The sequence below is a fragment of the Nicotiana tabacum genome, chromosome 14 (genome assembly GCF_000715075.1).
Source record: "Nicotiana tabacum cultivar K326 chromosome 14, ASM71507v2, whole genome shotgun sequence".
Taxonomy (NCBI): Eukaryota; Viridiplantae; Streptophyta; class Magnoliopsida; order Solanales; family Solanaceae; genus Nicotiana; species Nicotiana tabacum.
In genome coordinates, this window is record NC_134093.1 from 30435346 (window position 1) to 30454344 (window position 18999).

The window sequence follows — 18999 nt, forward strand, 5'->3', positions numbered from 1 at the left end:
CTGCCTGCGCAGTTCCTCTCTGAAGGACTGTGGCAGGAACATCACCAGGAATAGATCGGAGAACTGCTGCCACGTAAGGGGTGTTGCGCCAACCGGCCTACGCCTCTCGTAAGCCTCCCACCAACTGAAGGCACCCCCAGAGAACTGAAAGGTAGTGAATGAGACCCTACTGGCCTCTAGAATACTTGTTATACAGAGTATCCTCTAACACCTGTCCAAGAAACCTTGTGCATCCTCTCCCTCTGCACCACTGAAAGATGGAGGCTGGAGTCTCCCAAACCTCTCCAATCTATGCTACTCATCCTCGGGCATAGCAGGAACCACATAATCCTGAGCAGCTGCAACCGACTGGGCTAGTGGTGCCCCCGGTGTCTAGAATCCCTATACCACCTGCTCTGGTGTGCGTGCAGCGGGAATCTGAGCACCTCCCCTGGCCTGAGAAGTGGTTGTTGCGGCCGGAACAGAGACCGCATGAGCAAGACTGGTACACGTGGTCAGAATCTGAGCTAAGGCCTCCTGAAGGCCTGGATTCACAATAGGCACAGGTGGTGCCTGAGTTGGTGCATCAACAATTGGAATCTGGTCCTAATTTGGGGCAACTAGTAGATCTGCAGGTACTGTCCCAGCTGCTGTGCGGGCTGCACTTCTGCCCTACTGTGGCCTCAGCCTCTCACGGCCCTGGCTGGTGGTACTGGTGGTTATCCATCCTGCCCGCTGGTATGAGTCCTCACCATCTATGAGAGAATGAGCAACAGATGTTTAGTTACTAGAATCAACAATATCACACGACAATAATTCAAGCATGTGAAGTTTCCTAAGGTCCGGCAACCTCTCGAAGATAAGTACGGACTTCTCCGTACCGATCCGCAAGACACTACTAAACCTGCTCGTGACTCTTGAGACCTATGTAACCTATGCTCAAATACAAACTTGTCACAACCCAAAACCTAACCCGTCGTGACAGTGCCTATCGTGGTACTAGGCAAGCCGACCTTTCCAAAACACTTTCAAAATTTAACAGAAATTAATTAAGACATTTAAAATAACCGGAGTTTTTCATAAAACGGGAGTAAAACCAGATTAAAACATAAGTGCGGAAAAAACACCCCGACATCGTGGTGTCACTAAGTCACGAGCATCTAACAACCAATCTAGAAAACAGAGTCTACTAGAGTCTGTGTCAAATGCTAATACAAGAGAGAAAAGATAATAAGGAAGGAGAAACAAGGACTGCGGACGCCGACAGCTACCTCGTAAGTCTCCAATAGTCAGCTCGTGCACGAACTCAGCGACCGTCTTAGGTCCTATCTCAGTCACTAACCTCTCCATCCCCTCGGGCTCACAGAATATCATGATAATCAGTTAATTGCTCAATGATAAGGAAAAACAAGTAATAACAATGGCTATTCGACTTTACAGTCTCACGAGACGGACCAAGTCACAATCCCTCACGGTACACGCTCACATGCCCGTCACCTAGCATGTGCGTCACCTTCAAACACTCACATCATACCAATTCTTAGGGTTTCATACCCTCAAAATCATATTTAAGACTATTACTTACCTCAAATCGAGCAAATCTCTACTCTGAAATGCCTTTGCCTCTCAAATCGGTCTCCAAACGTCCTGAATCTAGCCACAAGTAGAACAATACAATCAATATAGGCTAAAGGGATCAATTCCACAAGAAAAGTACTAAATTATAGCCAAAATCAAAAATTGGCCCGAACCCGGCTCCCAAGCCCACGTCTTGAAATCCGACAAAAGTCACAAAACTCGAAAGCCCATTAACTCACGAGTCTAACCATACCAAATTTACACAAATTCGATAAAAAAATCCCATTCAAAACCTCAAAATCCCAACTCAAGAGTTCTTCCTCTTTTTCCCCACTTTCTCACACCAAATCACAAATTAGATGATAAAATTAAAGATGAAATCATCAGAATCACTTACCCCAATCAACTCCATGAAAATCCCTTCAAGAATCGCCCAATTCCGTGTTCTATAGCTCAAAATATGCAAAATGGCTTCAAACCATCATTTTTTAAATTAATACTGCCTGCCCAGATATCCTTCATCATGATCACGGAACAATCCTCGCGATCGCGAAGCACAACTATGCTGCCCTACAGTTTTACCCTACGCGATCGCGGAATCAAACACGTGATCATGGATCACTGCCTCTCATATCTATGCGATCGCATCCTGCCTCACGCGATCGCATAGAGCATTGGACATACCTCCCCTCCTGCTCAAATCCTTCTACGCGAACGCGACCTTAGCCACGCGTTCGCGAAGCACATCTTCACGAACATACGCGATCGCGTTCCTAACTCTGCGATCGCATAGAACAAACTCACCTCTGCCCCAAATAAGCTTACGCGATCGCGAATGAATCCATGCGATCACATGCAAGGAAATCAGAACCTGTTAAAACCAGAGCTTTAGCAATCATGCCAAGTCCAAAAATGATCCATTAAATATCCGAAACTCACCCGCGGTCCCAGGGACCTCAACCAAACATACCAACCAATCCTAAAATACCATACGAACATAGTCGAGCCTTCGAATCGCTCAAAACAACATCAAAACACCAATTACACCCAGATTCAAGCCTAAAGAACTTAAAAAATTTCAAATTCTACAAACGATGCCGAAACCTACCAAACCACGTTTGATTGACCTAAAATATTGCGCACAAGTCATATTTAACATTACGGACCTATTCCAACTTCCGGAATTGGAATCCGGCCCCGATATCAAAAAGTCAACCCCCCGCCATTTAAAGACTAAATTAGCTACAAACCTTAAATTCATAGTCCGGACACGCTACTAAGTCCAAAATCACCCAACGGAGCTAACGGAACAAACAAAACACCATTTCGGAGTCATTTTTACACACTTTCGATTACGATCAAAATCCTAAGACTTGAGCTTCCGTTATAGGACTAAGTCTCCCAAAACACTCCGAAATCAAAAAAAAAAAGACCTCCCGACAAGTCACATAAGCAGAAACAGATACAGAGAAAATAGTAAATAGGGTATTAGAGCTAATACACTCAAAACGACCGGCCGGGTCATTGCAGATAAGGTTAGCTATTGATATTGTCAAAGTGTAGGGATAAGGGAGGCTATTATAGGAGTGATAAGGGTGTATATAGGAGAGTTAAGAGTGGCTATTGTCAGGGATGATATGTGATGATGTGGAGTTGTTGCGTTGGTAATTTTTATGTGATGTTGTGATTTTCCTTGTGTTCATTTTTATACCTTGTGCAATTTTATCTTGTTGCTGGTAAATTAATAACAATCTAATTTATGTTGAGATTGAGGGTCTGTGGCTACTGTCAGGTGGATTATGAAGAGAACTGTGGGTACGAGGTACCGTGAGTAAATAATGATCATATTGGCAGGTGAATTATCCGTGCAGTTGTGATATGAAATGTGGGCACGTGGTGCCGTGATTAAATGATAATGATATTTGGCACGTGAGTTTTCTGTGCGGTTGTGATAGAGAAATCTGCACGAGGTACCGTGGAAATATGAAATTGGGCTGAGACACGTATTTTATGATTATGAAATGAGGTGTTACATGGTGACTTTTAATTGAAAGAATTATATTCAAAATATTTATTTGGAAGGATTTTTAATCAAAAAGATTTATTTGAAAGAATTATATTCCAAAGATATTTATTTGAATAAATTATATATGAGAGAGATTTATTTGAAGGAAGTATATTTAAAAGATATTTATATGAGGGAATTATATTTGAAAGAGATTAATTCGGAAGAATTATATGTGAAAGATAATTATTTGAAGGACTTGATTTAATTAGGTGTATTTGTATTTATTGATTGTTGAGCGATATTAATGGTGTTCTTGTTTCCCTACTGTGCATATCACTGGTTGATTTGTATTGTTCTTATTGTTATTTCTTTCCTATTATTTTATATATCATATTGTATAGGTTATTAGACTAGTGAGTGTCTTGACTGTACCTCATCTCTACTCCACTAAGGTTAGTCTTGATACTTACTGGGTACCAACCGTGGTGTACTCATACTATACTTCTGCACATTTTTGTGAAGAGCCAAGTATTGGAGCTATCGGACTCGGACAAAGTTAAAGTGGCATCACAAGGATTCAAGATAGAGCTGCTTGGTTGTCGCAGTTCTTTGGAGTCTTCTCATTTTATTGTACTGTTAATTATTATTCAAACAGTATAGAGTATTCTATCTTTGAGATCATTTCATGCATTCAGTTAGAGTTCGTGACTCAGTATTACCAGTCTTGGGAGGTTTTCATATTTATTTTCGCTGTTTGTTTTGATTACTTATTTAATTCATATTTAAAAAAAAGGCTTGAAATGTAATTGTACATAGCTTACCTAGTCTTAGAGACTAAGTTCTATCACGACGCCTATGGTAGGATTTTGGGTCGTAACAATGCCAAGTGATTAGGGTTCGTGAATTGGGACCCGTGAATTGAAATAAAGAGATGTGGTACCTCGGGGAAACTCTTGAGTAGATCTTGTGTGAAAGCGGTCGTTCTTGAGTAGATCTTGTTTCCCTTACTTAGTTTCACCGGACTTAAACTGTATTCGGCTTACTCTACATTGTTATTACCAGTTTGTTCCTTGTTGATAATTATTGCTTCTAATTTTCTATTGCAAGTATTATTGTCGTTTACCATGCTTAGCTCTATATTGGTATTGTTCCTTGTTAGTTTCATATTTATACTCGTACAGGTTGTCATGTCTAGTAGGTTTCTTGATTGTCCCTAGTCACTACTCAACCAAGATTAGTCTTGATACTTACTGGGTACCATTATGGTATACTCATGCTACGCTTTCTGCACATTGTTGTGCAGATCCAGGTATTTCAGAGTTTGTGAATCATTAGCTAGTTGATCAGACATTGATGTGGAGACTCAAGATATACCTGCCATCGTGTTCACATGCCTCAGAATCACCTTCTAATATTTTACTTTGTATAGTTTATTTCTATTTTGGAACAGTTTGTACTTAGAAAGTTTCTAGTGAACTCAGTAGAGCTTATGACTTGTACTATCGGTTTTGGGATATTGTATTGTACTCGAGGTTGTTTGATTATTATAGAAGATTATGGTTTATGTTCGATAGTTATTTAGGTTAATTTTGTCATTTAATTCAGTAAGTGTCAGGCTTAACTATTCTTAGAGACTAGGTGCCATCACGACTAACTACGGAGCGAAGTTGGGGTCGTGATAGTTCATCTCTTATAATTTACATTTCTGTTTTGAACACAGTTTACTAACGGCTAGTACTATATAGCTTGGCTAGTATTATTTTTATTTCTTATTATTCTTTAGCCAAGCAACTTATATGGCAAGGAACCTTTCATGTCCTAAGTTGAATAAGCAAATTTTGTTGAACTTTTTTGTCTGCGTATTTTGGCAGGAACAAGGATTATTAAATCTTAACAAAGCAATTATTGCCTGCTCTGATGAAATAAAGTGGTATAATGGGAAACTTGTTGTGAGGGAAGCACCTAGAGTTGTAAGAGTGTCCCCAACTTTAATTTTGCAATTCTTGTTCATAAAAGTTACCACTAGCTTAGACAACTGCATTTTAGACATGAAAGTTAATTAGCAAATACTTATTCTAAGTTTATAAAATAATTTATCCTAATTTTTCACTTTCCATCCCCATTAAAGAAAAAGAATGAGGGACCAAACAAGTGGTGATAATGAGGAGATTAGTGGTGATGATTATTTTTGTTTTATGTATAGTTACTTGACTCTCCTTGATATTTCGTTGTATTTAATTTTTTATATTTTGATATTCTTTAGTGAAAATTCTATCTCCACCAGTGCTAAAGAGAATGAGGGCATGGGAATCATCGAAGTTTAATCTCGCAGACAACTCAGTTTCCATAATAATGGAATTAACGCGAGTTGATTACTAGTTCCGCAATGTTATTTCCTAATTAATTACTCTTATTATATGCTCATGACCATTTACAATGTTAAAATTAAGAAAGTGTCCCTTTTAGATCTCTTATGTGTAAAAGTAAATCTCTCATGTATAAAAAAAAAAAAAAAGATAGGGCCATAAAACTGAAAAAAAGTTTTTACTCAAAGGATGCTTAACCTGCACTGCTTTTGCACAGAAGACAATCACAGAAATGATTGGTTTTCAGCAGAACCAGTACTGCTTCCTCAACAACTACTGGTTTAATTGGTTAATGTTTTGTGTCTGGTCTGTTATTAACTGCCAGTTGGAGTTGTCACTGCTTATTGCATGTATGTGTGTTGAAAACACATAGCAATAAATTTTGGATAATGCCTTGTCAGTGCTGCCTTGATTACAGATAGCAATAATTTGCTGCTCTTAGTGGGAAGACATTGCATGACTCTGACTTATCTCACTAAGTCCTCCTGCTATCAATATGGCAACATATTCAGTGTGGGAATGACTTGAAGATATCCAACAAGAGACTCACAAGCCAGCATCAACAACAACCCTTCTTCATCACTCACCACCCAGTCATCCTCAAAGCTTTCAGCACCCACAGGAATCTAAGAACACAACATTACATCCTAACTTGTTTGCTTTATTTTGTAGGTATCAGAGATAGGATAAGTTTTCTTGGGCCAGTGGTGGGGTGTTGACATCACAAATACTCAGTAGAACATTAGTCAAGCGTTACTGTTTCTACATAACATGTGTCTGTTGTTCTTCTGAAGATTGTTACTGCCTATTTGTTCTAGTATCAACTCCCAAAGGTATTAGCATATTGAAATGCTCATTATGGGGGTTTTTTCAACACATTACAACAACAACATGTCAGCAACACAGATGGCAGCACAATCATGCTATACAAATCAATTTTAATCAGCTTGAAGTGGTCAACAATCTGTTGTACTTACTCAGAAACAACAAAGATATCAGTACACATCAGGTTCAGAAAACTAGAAGCTATCCTACTATACATCACAAGCATCGTGTCTTGGATAGCAATCTGAGGTAGCTACACAGACAGTTATCACATGGACTGAGCTTGACTACTGTGTAATGTTTGTGTGGTGTTAGACTATTTCTCAGTGGCATTAGCATATTATCATGCTCATTCTGGGGGTGGTTTAACATCATACAGAACCATGGAGTCAAGCAGGCATCTCATAGATAAGGCTTATACTGGATGTGATTGCATTTATTCATAGAATTGCATGACTTCACATATGATCAACTTCTTTGTGTATGAATTGTTGGTGTTTGTATATCAAACTGAGGATATCTACTCACATGAAATACAAGAAAAACTGATGCTTACATCTGTTTTTGGTATTGACAGTTTAGTGTTATATCATTATCCAGTGGTATTAGTGAGCATGCATGCTCAATCTGGAGATGAGAAGACACTATATTGTCCTCATGTATCAAGAAGACAACTCTGTCTCTTTTATGCTTTCATGTCAAATTCATGTTTAATGTATCAACAATGATGCTGGAATTTTCAACCCAAAGTTCACAATGTCCAAAATGCTTTGCTTTACAACTATTGAATTTAAACATACCTACTCATTTGGATTGCAACAAATGGCGCCTGGTGAGAGCTTTGTAGGTGCCACAATAAATTGTTGGTAACTGGTGTGTGCATTCATAGTCGTCGACAATAATTGGATGTTTCAAATTACTAGCCTTGTATTTTCCAGCTTTCATTACACTACTGCTACATTGTATTTGGTAGCAATAGCCATTGGAGTTCTTTGTTGTATTGTTTGTTTGTAGTTTACCTAAATATTTTGTAAGTTTTATCCAGTTTGGGATTTATTATATATAACAGCTACTAGGGGAATAACCTAATAGTATATTTCCTAAAAAAAACAAGTTTGTAAAGACCCACAAAACCATTTGACTCATCTTTTCATTAGGAGAAGCTATTTAAATACTCCACAATATAAGGCATACATTTACTAAAAAAATTACTACTTTTTAACCAAAAGTTCAAGATCTCTATGGAGTATGGTCCACATGAATGTTTACTTTTTCTTTATGCAACAATTATCAAATCCACGGTGGATAACCGTAAATACAAATCTTTTATTTTCCTTCTTTCTTGGAATTTAAAGTGTTCTCCTGCTTAAGAATTCTACCCCTTTGTGATTGTGAGGAGAATTCTTTGGTCCATATATATACACATCGTGAAATATGACTAAATACATTCTGTATCTTCTTTTTTACCTTTTTATTTTTAGTAAAAGTGTGTTGGGTATGTGTAATAAAGTCTCACATGAAAAGTAAAAAGGAAAAAACTTACTTATAATGAGTTGAATTTTTTTAATAGTGTGGGGCATTTTGCAAAAAATGTGTGGCCTTGGTTCAAAACGTACAATATTACACTATGTTAAGTATATCTTTGAGCCGTTTTAGCCCAACAACTGGTATCAGAGCTAATGGTTTGACATTACTATGGATATGGCAGAATGTGGCGTGGGGCCCCCGACTTAGTGCCTTTGCCCGTCTATGGGGTCTAAGACCTTTACCCGTATATTTGAAGAGTCATACACAGTCTTTGAGATTCGATGACCGAACCCAACAAAGTGAAATATTAAGACCTGACCTTTTCCCGCCCAGCCCCTTGCCCTCACCGTAAGCTTCTTTCATTAGTACATAAAGGGATCTAGGTGACATTATAGATTTTCCCTGTCTAGACATCATCACTACCACTTTATTATAAGTTTTAGTCATTTCGTGCCCAAATCGTAAGTAGGTTGTCTTACTAAGCTTCTGAAAAGTAAATATTTTAGAAAAGTATTTTTTTTTAGATTTGAGGTGTTTGACCAAGAATTAAAAGTTCTTCTAAGTAGTATCAGAAGTAGTTTTTCTATCATTGAGGAGAAACTATAAATTTCTTGTGATGACTCAAAAGGTCATATTTAAATTTAATAGTTAATTCGGTATTCTAAGACCTTGAAAAGCATAATTTATCATACCTCGACTTGCGTGCACAGTCCGTATAATTTCTCGGAAAGTTTTTATGTGAAAAGCACAATATCATGGTCGGATTCCGATTCCAAAAGTTGGAGTAGGTCCGTTATATTATTTATGACTAGTGTGTAAAATTTGAGGTCAATCAGACTTGATTTGATAGGTTCCGGCGTCGAATGTAGAATTTAAAATTTATTAGTTTCATTAAGCTTAAATTGGGGTATGATTCGTGGTTTTAGCATTGTTTGATGTGATTTAAGGTTTTGACTAAGTCCGTAATATGTTTTGAGACTTGTTGGTATGTTGGGACGGGGCCCCGAGTGGCTTGAGTGAGTTTCAGGGTAGTTTCAGACCATTTCTATGCCATTTTTAGTTGTTGGTTTTTGGCCACAGAGGTATGCATCGTGATCGCGGACAAACTGTCACGGTCGCAAAGAGCAATTTTGCTGTTTGAACACTGTGAATCGCGATCGCGGAAGCCTTGTCGCGATCGCGTAGAGGAAAATTCTGCTGTACTAACCGACTTTAGAAGCTTATATCTCGCAATTTATAAGAAATTGGGAGATGAACAACAAATAAAAGTTATAGCTCTTGGTGTTTAGTTTTCAGAAAGTTAAACCATTTACAATTTGGAGTTTTGTACAAAACGTTATGACCATTATAGTAGAGACTGTCCGGAAGAGATGGGCACTTGTTCTTCGTGATTGCGAAAGGCAAATTTTGGGCTGAGAAAAGTTGTGCTTCGCGATCGCGAAGAGTAAATACCTGGGTAGTAGATATATTTCGAGGTTTTAGCCATTTTTAATATATTTGGAGCTATGGAGCTCAGATTTAAGCGATGTTTGAGGCGATTTTTACCATATGGATTGGGGTAAGTGTTCTATATCCTAAAGCGTTTATAATATTTCATGAATCTATGATTGTATTCATCATTTATTTCGGATTTAGACGGAGGAAATTGGAATTTTTGTAAAACTTTCCAAAAATGAATATTTAAGATTTGAAAGTCCATTTGACATCGGAATTTGATAATTTTTATATGGTTGAACTCGTATCGGAACGGGCGTTTGAATTTCGTAAGTTTTTTTGAGATTCAAGATGTGGGCCCCACTATCGATTTTTTAGATGAATTTCGGATTTTAATCCGAAAAATTAGTAAATTCATATGGAATTAATCCCTGCGATTTGTATTGAGTATATTGAATTGTTTATGACTAGATTTGATGATTTCATACACGAATTAGCGAGGCAAAGGTTTATTGGATTCTTGAACTTGGTTGCAAAGGTAGGTAAGTGTCGTGGTTAACCTTGACTTGAGGGAATAGAACCCTTAAATTATTTGTTACGTGAGATGCATGTGAATGACGTATAGGCAAGGTGATGAGTGTCTATATGTCGTCAAATTAATTATTTGCATTACTTGAAAAATCATAAATTATTTTAAATCATGAATTAATTATTATATTAATTGTTTCACTCATATTCCTTATCAAATATTAATTCTTGAATTCCTGCAATAATTGTTACATGCTTATTTGACTTATGTGTCTTAATTGTTATTTGACATTTAGCATACTAAATATTAAACTGCTTATTTTCTCCATGATTTCCATAATTAATTGCTAATTGTCATTGTTTGTTCATAAATAAATTATACTTATTGTCTGCCTTGATGCTTAATAGTTTCTCATTGAACGTGATATTTATTGGAGTAATTTTTATTATATTTATGAGCTGTTAAAATATATTAGGGGATTGGATTGCACGCCGCAACAGAAATGAAAGTAAATATATTGGGGGATCGAGTTGCATGCCGCAACGGAAATGAAAGTAAATATATTGGGGGATTGGGTTGCACGCCGCAACAGACTTATTTAAAATTTATATTGGGGGAGCGGGTTGCACGCCGCAACAGAACTAATTGAAATGAATATATTGGAGGAGCGGGTTGCACGCCGCAACAGAATTAAATATGAATATATTGTAGTATCGTGTTGTACGCCGCAACAGAAATTGGTGGAAATAATAATTGGTTATGACTGCTGAGTTGGCTTCAACTGTTAAAATGAGTTACCTGATTTATTTCTATTGTTGTTGTTAATACTATTATTGCGTACAAGTTAATGTAAGTGACCTGCCATAGCCTCGTCACTACTTCGTCGAGGTTAGGCTCGGCACTTACTAATACATGTGGTCGGTTGTACTGATACTATACTCTGCACTTCTTGTGCAGATTTCGGAGTTGGTCCTAGCGGCATACTATAGATTTTCCCGGATACAGCTACCTGTGGAGACTTGAGGTATAACTGCACAGCGTTCGCAGTTCTGAAGTCTCCTTCTATCTTATCTCAGCTGTGTATTATATTTCAAACACCTTGAATTTTATTCAGACCTTTATTTGTATTATTCTATAAGCTCGTGCACTTGCGACTCCAGTTTTGGGATGGTATTTAGATATCACAATTATTATGGAGTATTCACTTTATTCCAGACTTTATTTCTGCATTTGTTTTCTTGTTATTAATTAATTTAAAATTTTGTTAAAATGGATAATTATATTCTAACGTTGGCTTGCCTAGCAAGTGAAATGTTAGGTGCCATCGCGGTCTCGATGGTGGAAATTTTAGGTCGTGACATTTCTGCTTCTCGAAAGAAGAAAAATTAAAATTTTCAATATAGAAATATTCTTACAGAATAATTATATTTACCAAATTATCTCCCATAAGTTAATTCCATATCTCTCTCAAATATAAATAATATTCTCTTCTCATATTCCCTATTTTTGTTTAACTATATGTTAATTGATTAAAAATCTATATATATTTCTATAATAAACATAATTAAAGTCTTACATAAAAATTATTTATAACTTTTTCTCTATTTAAATAATAATAATTGTAAAATGAATTTTAATACTTTTTTTCCCCTATAATTTAACACTGAAAAGTATATTTCTGAATTGACCAAACACAATATGTTTATCAAATACTCTCAAATAAATTTACCAAACAAATTGTTTTCTCCGAAAGCACTTCTCTGAAATACTATTTTGATAAAAGTGCTTTAAAAATAAGTAGTTTTTAGAAGTCAAAGGATGGCCTGCTATTGAGTATTGAAGCTTGGAGTAATTGTATGTAGTTATAGCCAGGGTGACCACCGACATCTAATATAGCAATGAACAAGTGGATTAGGGCTTTTGAAATTTCAATTAGTTCATTCATATACACATGCAATAGCTTTATAATCCACTTTCACAACAAGTGGATTAGAGGTTTGAGATTTCATCCAATGATATTTACTATAAATTGGTCATGCACACATCTTAATTGAGCAACACAATATTTTACTGCAATAACTATCACATATCAAAAAACAATTGCGATGGCTTCAGCAAAAATTTTCTTGAATTTCCTTTTGGCTGCATTAATCGCAACCCCCATTGCAGTAGCCCAGCTTGTTTCAATATATATATACACACTGCCCTATATAGACTAAAAACTCTACCCTATATATACACTAAAATCTTATGATAGAAGTCCTAAGTGGCGTTATTAGCCTATGATATATTGGTATATATACACTATCGGATCATCCAAAGAATAACTACAAGTAAATTTTCTTAAAATGTAGGAAGATGATTTGAAGTCTAAGAGAATGATAATGTATCTATTATTCCTTTCGTAACAATTGGTGAGGATGGTATAAATATTTAGTAACTTGAGCCGAATGAATCCTACACTCGCGGTCAATAAGTTGCATATGGCCCCATGATTATATAATTAATAATCATTCATCACATTCATAAGAAGTTTTTGTTTGTTGAATTGTGCGATCACTTCATCTAAAAGTCTAAATGGTGTGAGATAATATCTTTTTATTTACATAATTAATTATATCTTCAACATATCCCTAAAATGCGAAGTTGATCTAATTGCGTAAATAATATTAACATCATTTAACTTTGCAGATGCATCAGTGCAATTGCAGTGTGGAGCAAGAAATGTGGTATCAATTACAACAACAAATGGATCTGGAGTGTTTTCCTTGGTGTTGGATCCTCTTGTAAATACTTTGCCATTGCTGCTATCCAACTGCAGTCTAGTGGTTGCAACTCCACTCTCAACATGTAACGCGAGCTTACCAGCTGAAGGGCTTTTGCAATCACCCTTGCAGCTAGTAAATACCATTATTGGAAGTATCGGCCTTCGTCCTAGTGTCATTTTAGGTCCTACTGGTTTTCGACTTGATCTTAATCGCAATTTATAGTTAACGAGCTAGCCTAGATATTCACCTTAGATGCTAGTGCTTAATTAGTACTACTATGCATCAGCTAGTTAATTAACCTTCTTGGCCAGCTGCTTACTGGATAAATAAGGATTGTTGTTTCCACTAGTGAATAAAGTACAAATAATATTTGCAAGTCAAATATTGGAGCCATCTAATCGTATTGCTTGTGTTTTTATTTTGTTTATAGATTTTTCTTGTTTATTATCCTTCCTTCTTTATTTTCTTTTATATATGTGGCGATGATCCTAAAATGAGTTTCGACCTTATGACTTTGCACAATTGGGACGCATGAAAAACGAATTAAGGGACGTAAAAAGAATAGTAAAAGAAAGATACGAAAAGATATAATAACAATACCCCAAATAGGGGTATCATGCGTGCTGGGATTAATGGGAAAGGAGATATTTAGCATTAGAAAGATCTGTAATTCGAAGATTTTGATCCCAAATATTTGGGGGTCCTTGAATGGAGCTTCCGAGAGATTATATGTTAGGAATCCAACGATAATGTCACGATCCGAAATTCCAACTTCGAGATCGTGATGACGCATAACATCCACTTGCTAGGCAAGTCGACATGAAATAAGTAATTAACCAATTTTAACAGTTAAAAACAAAATAATGATATTCAACGCGAAATAAATGCCAAATCTAATATAATGCGAATATAAACCACATGATACTAACTATTCCCAGAAATTCGGAGTCACGAGTACACGAGCAACTAGAAGTCTACAGACACAGTCTGAAATAAATACAATTGTTCAAAAGAGATAAAGAGTAAAAGTAGCAAGTGGAAGGAGACTTCAAGGTCTGCGAATGCCAGTAGATCTGCCTCAAGCCTCCGTGTGAAAGTGATACGAGCTGACGCACCTCTAAGTATCGCTGGGACCGATACCAGTATCTGCACAAGAAATGCAGAAGTGTAGTATGAGTAGAACCGACCCAATTTACTTTGTAAGTGTCGAGCCTAACTTCGACGAGATAGTAACGAGAATTTGACAAATACCTACGTAAAAACCCTGTACAAGTATATATAAAGCAGCAAAATTGCAAGAAGAAGAATAAAATACTAACTGGGATTGTGACTATATTTAAAATTTTCAAAACGGAGGATAAAGAAGGTTTAATTTACCTAATATAAGCATTTTTTCACCATATGAAAGAGCTAAAGATTTTTCCGGAACGAACTGTTAGTATCTAAGATGAAGATTACACATGTCTTAACCAGGTATAATGAAATGTGTTAATCAAAAATATTCCAAGTGCATAAATCTCCTCTTCTTAGCATGTTTAATGGTTTCTGTTTTCCTCCAAAAACGTCTTTTTCATTTTCTTATTTTGTTCCATCTTTTATGAATGTTACTTTCACATAATCCAATTCCTATCCACGCATCAATTAAGGATGAATCCATAATTCATTATTACAGCTCAATTCAAGAAAAAAACTAAAATATCGAAACAATTGATCTCCTAAGAAATTATGCACGGAAAAGCTCCTCAACAGAATGAGATACGAATAAGAAATTGAAAAATTATAGAGAAAGGGGATAGAGATATACTTTTATTCTGAACAAATCAAATCGAATTATCGTTAAAAGTGTAATGTCCCCCTTATAAAAGAATCCCCTAATTCGATGATGACCTTGTTGGGTATATTTTACTTAAAATTGAGATTATGTGAAGGGATTTATCAATGGTTATGTTGAAGAAGCTGATCATGATAAGGATAAGCTTACACGAGATAAGGATGGTTAGATTGCATTATAGAGTTTGTACTTAACTCAATGTAGTAGTCATACATGTAGTAGAACTCTAAGTCATTTTGTGATGACCCAAAATATTATCTTTAAATTTAATAAGTAATTTTGTGTTCTAAGACCTCAAAAAGTACCATGTATCATTTCTCGACTTGCGTGCGCAATCCGAAAAATTTTCCGAAAAGTTTTCATGTGAAAAATAGATTAAAATGTGAAATAAAGCTTTGAAAATCAACTGAGTTGACTTTGGTCAACATTTTGAGCAAACGGATCCAGATCAGTATTTTGACAATTTCGCTAGGTCCGTATCGTGATTGGGGGCTTGGGCGTATGCTCGGAATTGAATTCCGAGATCCCTAGCCCGAGATATGAAATTTTGATAAAAAATTAAAAGCTTGAAAGCTTAATGATTTTAAAAAAATTACTGATGTTGAATTTATTGACCTCGGGTCCGTATTTTAGTTTTTGAGCCCGATATAGGTCCACTATAATATTTATGACTTTTCTGCCAAATTTGGTGAGAATCGGAGTTGATTTGACATGATTCGAACATCCGGATGTAAAAATATAAGTTTTAAAGTTTTCTTGAAAATTTCCTTTGATTTAGTGTCCGATAAATAGTTTTAGGTGTTATTTTAGCGATTTGATTGCGCGAGCAAGTTCGTATGATATTTTAGGACTTGTGTGCATGTGTTGGTTTGGAGCCGCGAGGGCTCGGGTGAGTTTCGGATAGGCTACGGGATGATTTTGAACTTAGAAAATCTGGTTTTTGAGCTTATGTTGTCATCTGGTTCATTGTGATTCACGATCGCGAAGCCATTCCTGCGATCACGAGGAATAAATTGTAAGTAGTGAGTTTTACCCTTCGCGTTCGCGAATATAGGCACGCGATCGCGGAAGGTAAACTCCCAGTGCACTGCGAACTCAAGGGACCAGATGCGATGGTGCAGAATGAAGGAGGGTAGGAGCTAGGCACGTCAATTGTGCTCCGCGATCGCATGAGCATTTACGTGATCGTGTAAGGCTGAAAAAATATACTCCGGGATCGCATGAGCATTTACGCGATCACGTAGAGTTAAAAGTCTGGGCAGCCAAAATGTGCTTCGCGATCGCGAAGCCATTCCCGCGATCGCGAAGAGTAAAATGAACATGGGCAAAAGTTGTTCTACGCGATCGCGAACGAATTTCCGCGATCGCGATGAGTAAAAATCCCAGAAACAGAACTTAAGTTCTAGAAATGGGGTTTCGACCCATTTTTAACTCTTTTTCATTTTTGAGCTCGGGTAAGGCGATTCTTGGGCGATTTTCACGGGAAAACATTGGGATTTGAAGCTTTCGGAGACAAATTTAAAAGGAAAAGCTGTGGTTGAGTAATTGATTGGAATTTGCAAAGCGAGGTAAGTGTCGTGGTTAACCTTGACTTGAGGGAATAGAACCCTTAATTTAATTGTTATGTGAATTGCATGTAAACGACGTATAGGCGAGGTGACGAGTGTCTATACGTCGTCAAATTAATTGTTTGGCTGCTTATTTGAAAAAATCATAAATTTTTTTAAATCATAAATTAATTGTTATAATAATTGTTTCTCTCCTATTCTTTGTCAAATATTAATTCTTTAATTCCTGCATTAATTGTTACATGTTATTTGAATTATGTGTTTTAATTGTTATTTGACATTTAGCATATTAAATATTAAACTGCCTATTTTCTCCCTGATTTCCATAATAATCTACTATTAGTCATTGTTTGTTTCATAATTAAATTATAATTATTGTATGCTTGTTGTCTTATAATTTTATATTAATTGTTACATTTATTGGGGAAATTTCTTCTATAAGAATTGGTAAATGAATATGTTGGAGGAGCAGGTTGCAAGCCGCAACAAAATTAATTATAATGAATATATTAGAGGATCGGGTTGCACGCCACAACAGACTTATGAAAAGTCCTTATTGGAGGATCGGGTTGCACGCTGCAACAGAATTGAATGTGAATATATTGTGATAGCGTGTTGCACGCTGCAACATAATTGATGGAAATGATAATTGGTTATGACAGCTGAGTTAGCTTCAATTATTATAAATGAGTTACTTGATTTATTTCTATTATTGTTGCTGTTACTACTATTGCGTACAGGTAATGTAAGTGACCCGCCTTAGCCTCGTCACTACTTCGTCGAGGTTAGGCTCAGCACTTACCAGTACATGGGGTCGGTTGTACTGATACTATACTCTGCACTTCTTGTGCAGATTTCGGAGTTGGTCCCAGAGGCGTGCCATAGACTTGCTCGGATTTCAGCTATTCAGAGGAGACTTGAGGTATAACTGCATGACGTCCGCAATTCTGAAGTCCCCGTCTACTTAATTTTGCTGTGTGTTTATTTTCAGATAGCTTTACTTTATTCAGATCTTTATTTGTATTTATTCTAGAAGCTCGTGCACTTGTGACACCAATTCTGGGATGGTATTTAGACACTGTTGTTTTTATGGATTATTTTACTATGTTACAAACTTTGCTTCCGCTTTTGTTTCCTTGATTATTAATAATTTAAAAAATGGTTTAAAATTTGTTAATATTATTCTAACGTTGGCTTGCCTAGCAAGTGAAATGTTAGGCGTCATCACGGTCCGAATGAGGGAATTTCGGGTCGTGACAGTTGGTATCAGAGCCATAGGTTACATAGGTCTCACGAGTCACGAGCAAGCTTAGTAGAGTCTGAAGGATCGGTACAGAGACGTCTGTACTTATCTCTTAGAGGCTATGAAGTTTAGGAACAATATCATCTCTTTCTTATTCAGTCGTGTGATTTTGTTCTATTATCGATGATTGAACCATTCTACTCATATTCTCTCACAGATGGTGAGAACACGTAACACCTCTACCGATGGACAGGGACCAGAACCCCTGGTGGAAACTATGGCCAGGGGTAGAGGTCGAGGCCGAGGTTGTGCTAGAGGCCTAGGCAGAGGCTGAGGTAGTGCTCAGTCAAGAGCTCGAGCAGCTGCACCTATTGTAGAATCTCAGGTGGACCTTCAGGAGGAGGTTCCAGTTCAGAATGTTCCAGTTGGACTAGTTCAGTTCCCGGAAGGATTCATAGCCACTCCAGTACTTCAGGATGCTCTAGTCCGTTTGGTAAGTCTTATGGAGGGCGTGGCCCAGAATGGCACATTTCCAGTGGCACCAGCCGTCTCACAAGCTGGAAGAGGAGCACAAACTCCCATTACTCCCGCTCCGGAGCAGATGGCTCCCCAGAATCAGGCTCCAGTAGCCCTGCCAGTTGGGGTAGTTCAGCCAGTGGTTGCGGCACAGATCGGTGATAGGCCCGCCATGTCTTTTGAGGCCTTATTGAGACTTGATAAGTTTACCAAGCTCTTTCCAGTTCACTTTAGTGGTACACCTTCTGAGGACCCACAAAATTATCTTGGACACTGCCATGAGGTGCTACGGAATATGGGATCATCCTCCCAGACCGTTTCATTCAGCACTTCATGTATCTCCTGGTGCTTCAGGGAGTCACTGTCCTATTATGCCTTACTCTGCGCAGCCAGCATTCAGTGCTCATTCAGCTCCTATAAGTGCACCACCACTCCAGAGTTACTACAACAATTATCTGGCCCATTTGGGTCAGCTTAAGAGCCACGACATCAGGATGGGTGTTATGAGTGTGGGAACATTGGTCACATCAGGAGGTATTGCCCTAGATTGGAGAGTAACAGATCTTGGCAAGATTCTCGTGCCATCATTCCAGCACCGGTTGCTTCACCGCCTGCTCAGCCAGCTAGAGGTAGGGGTTAGGCAGCTAGAGGTGGAGGTCAGGCTATTAAAGGTGGAGGTCAAGCCATTAGAGATGGAGGTCAGACCGTTAGAGGTGGAGGCCAGCCGATTAGAGGCCATCCCAGAGATGCAGTTCAGAGTGGTGGGCCCCAGTCCCGATTTTATGCTTTTCCAGCTAGGCCTGAGGGCAAGTCATCTGATGTTGTGA

The 18999-nt window shown here is 37.5% G+C and overlaps 1 pseudogene; it reads left to right on the top strand.

Moving 5' to 3' along the window:
- Positions 1-12324: 12324 nt before the first annotated feature.
- Positions 12325-13367, top strand: LOC107802599 (phylloplanin-like; annotated as a pseudogene).
- The last annotated feature ends 5632 nt before the right edge of the window (positions 13368-18999 follow it).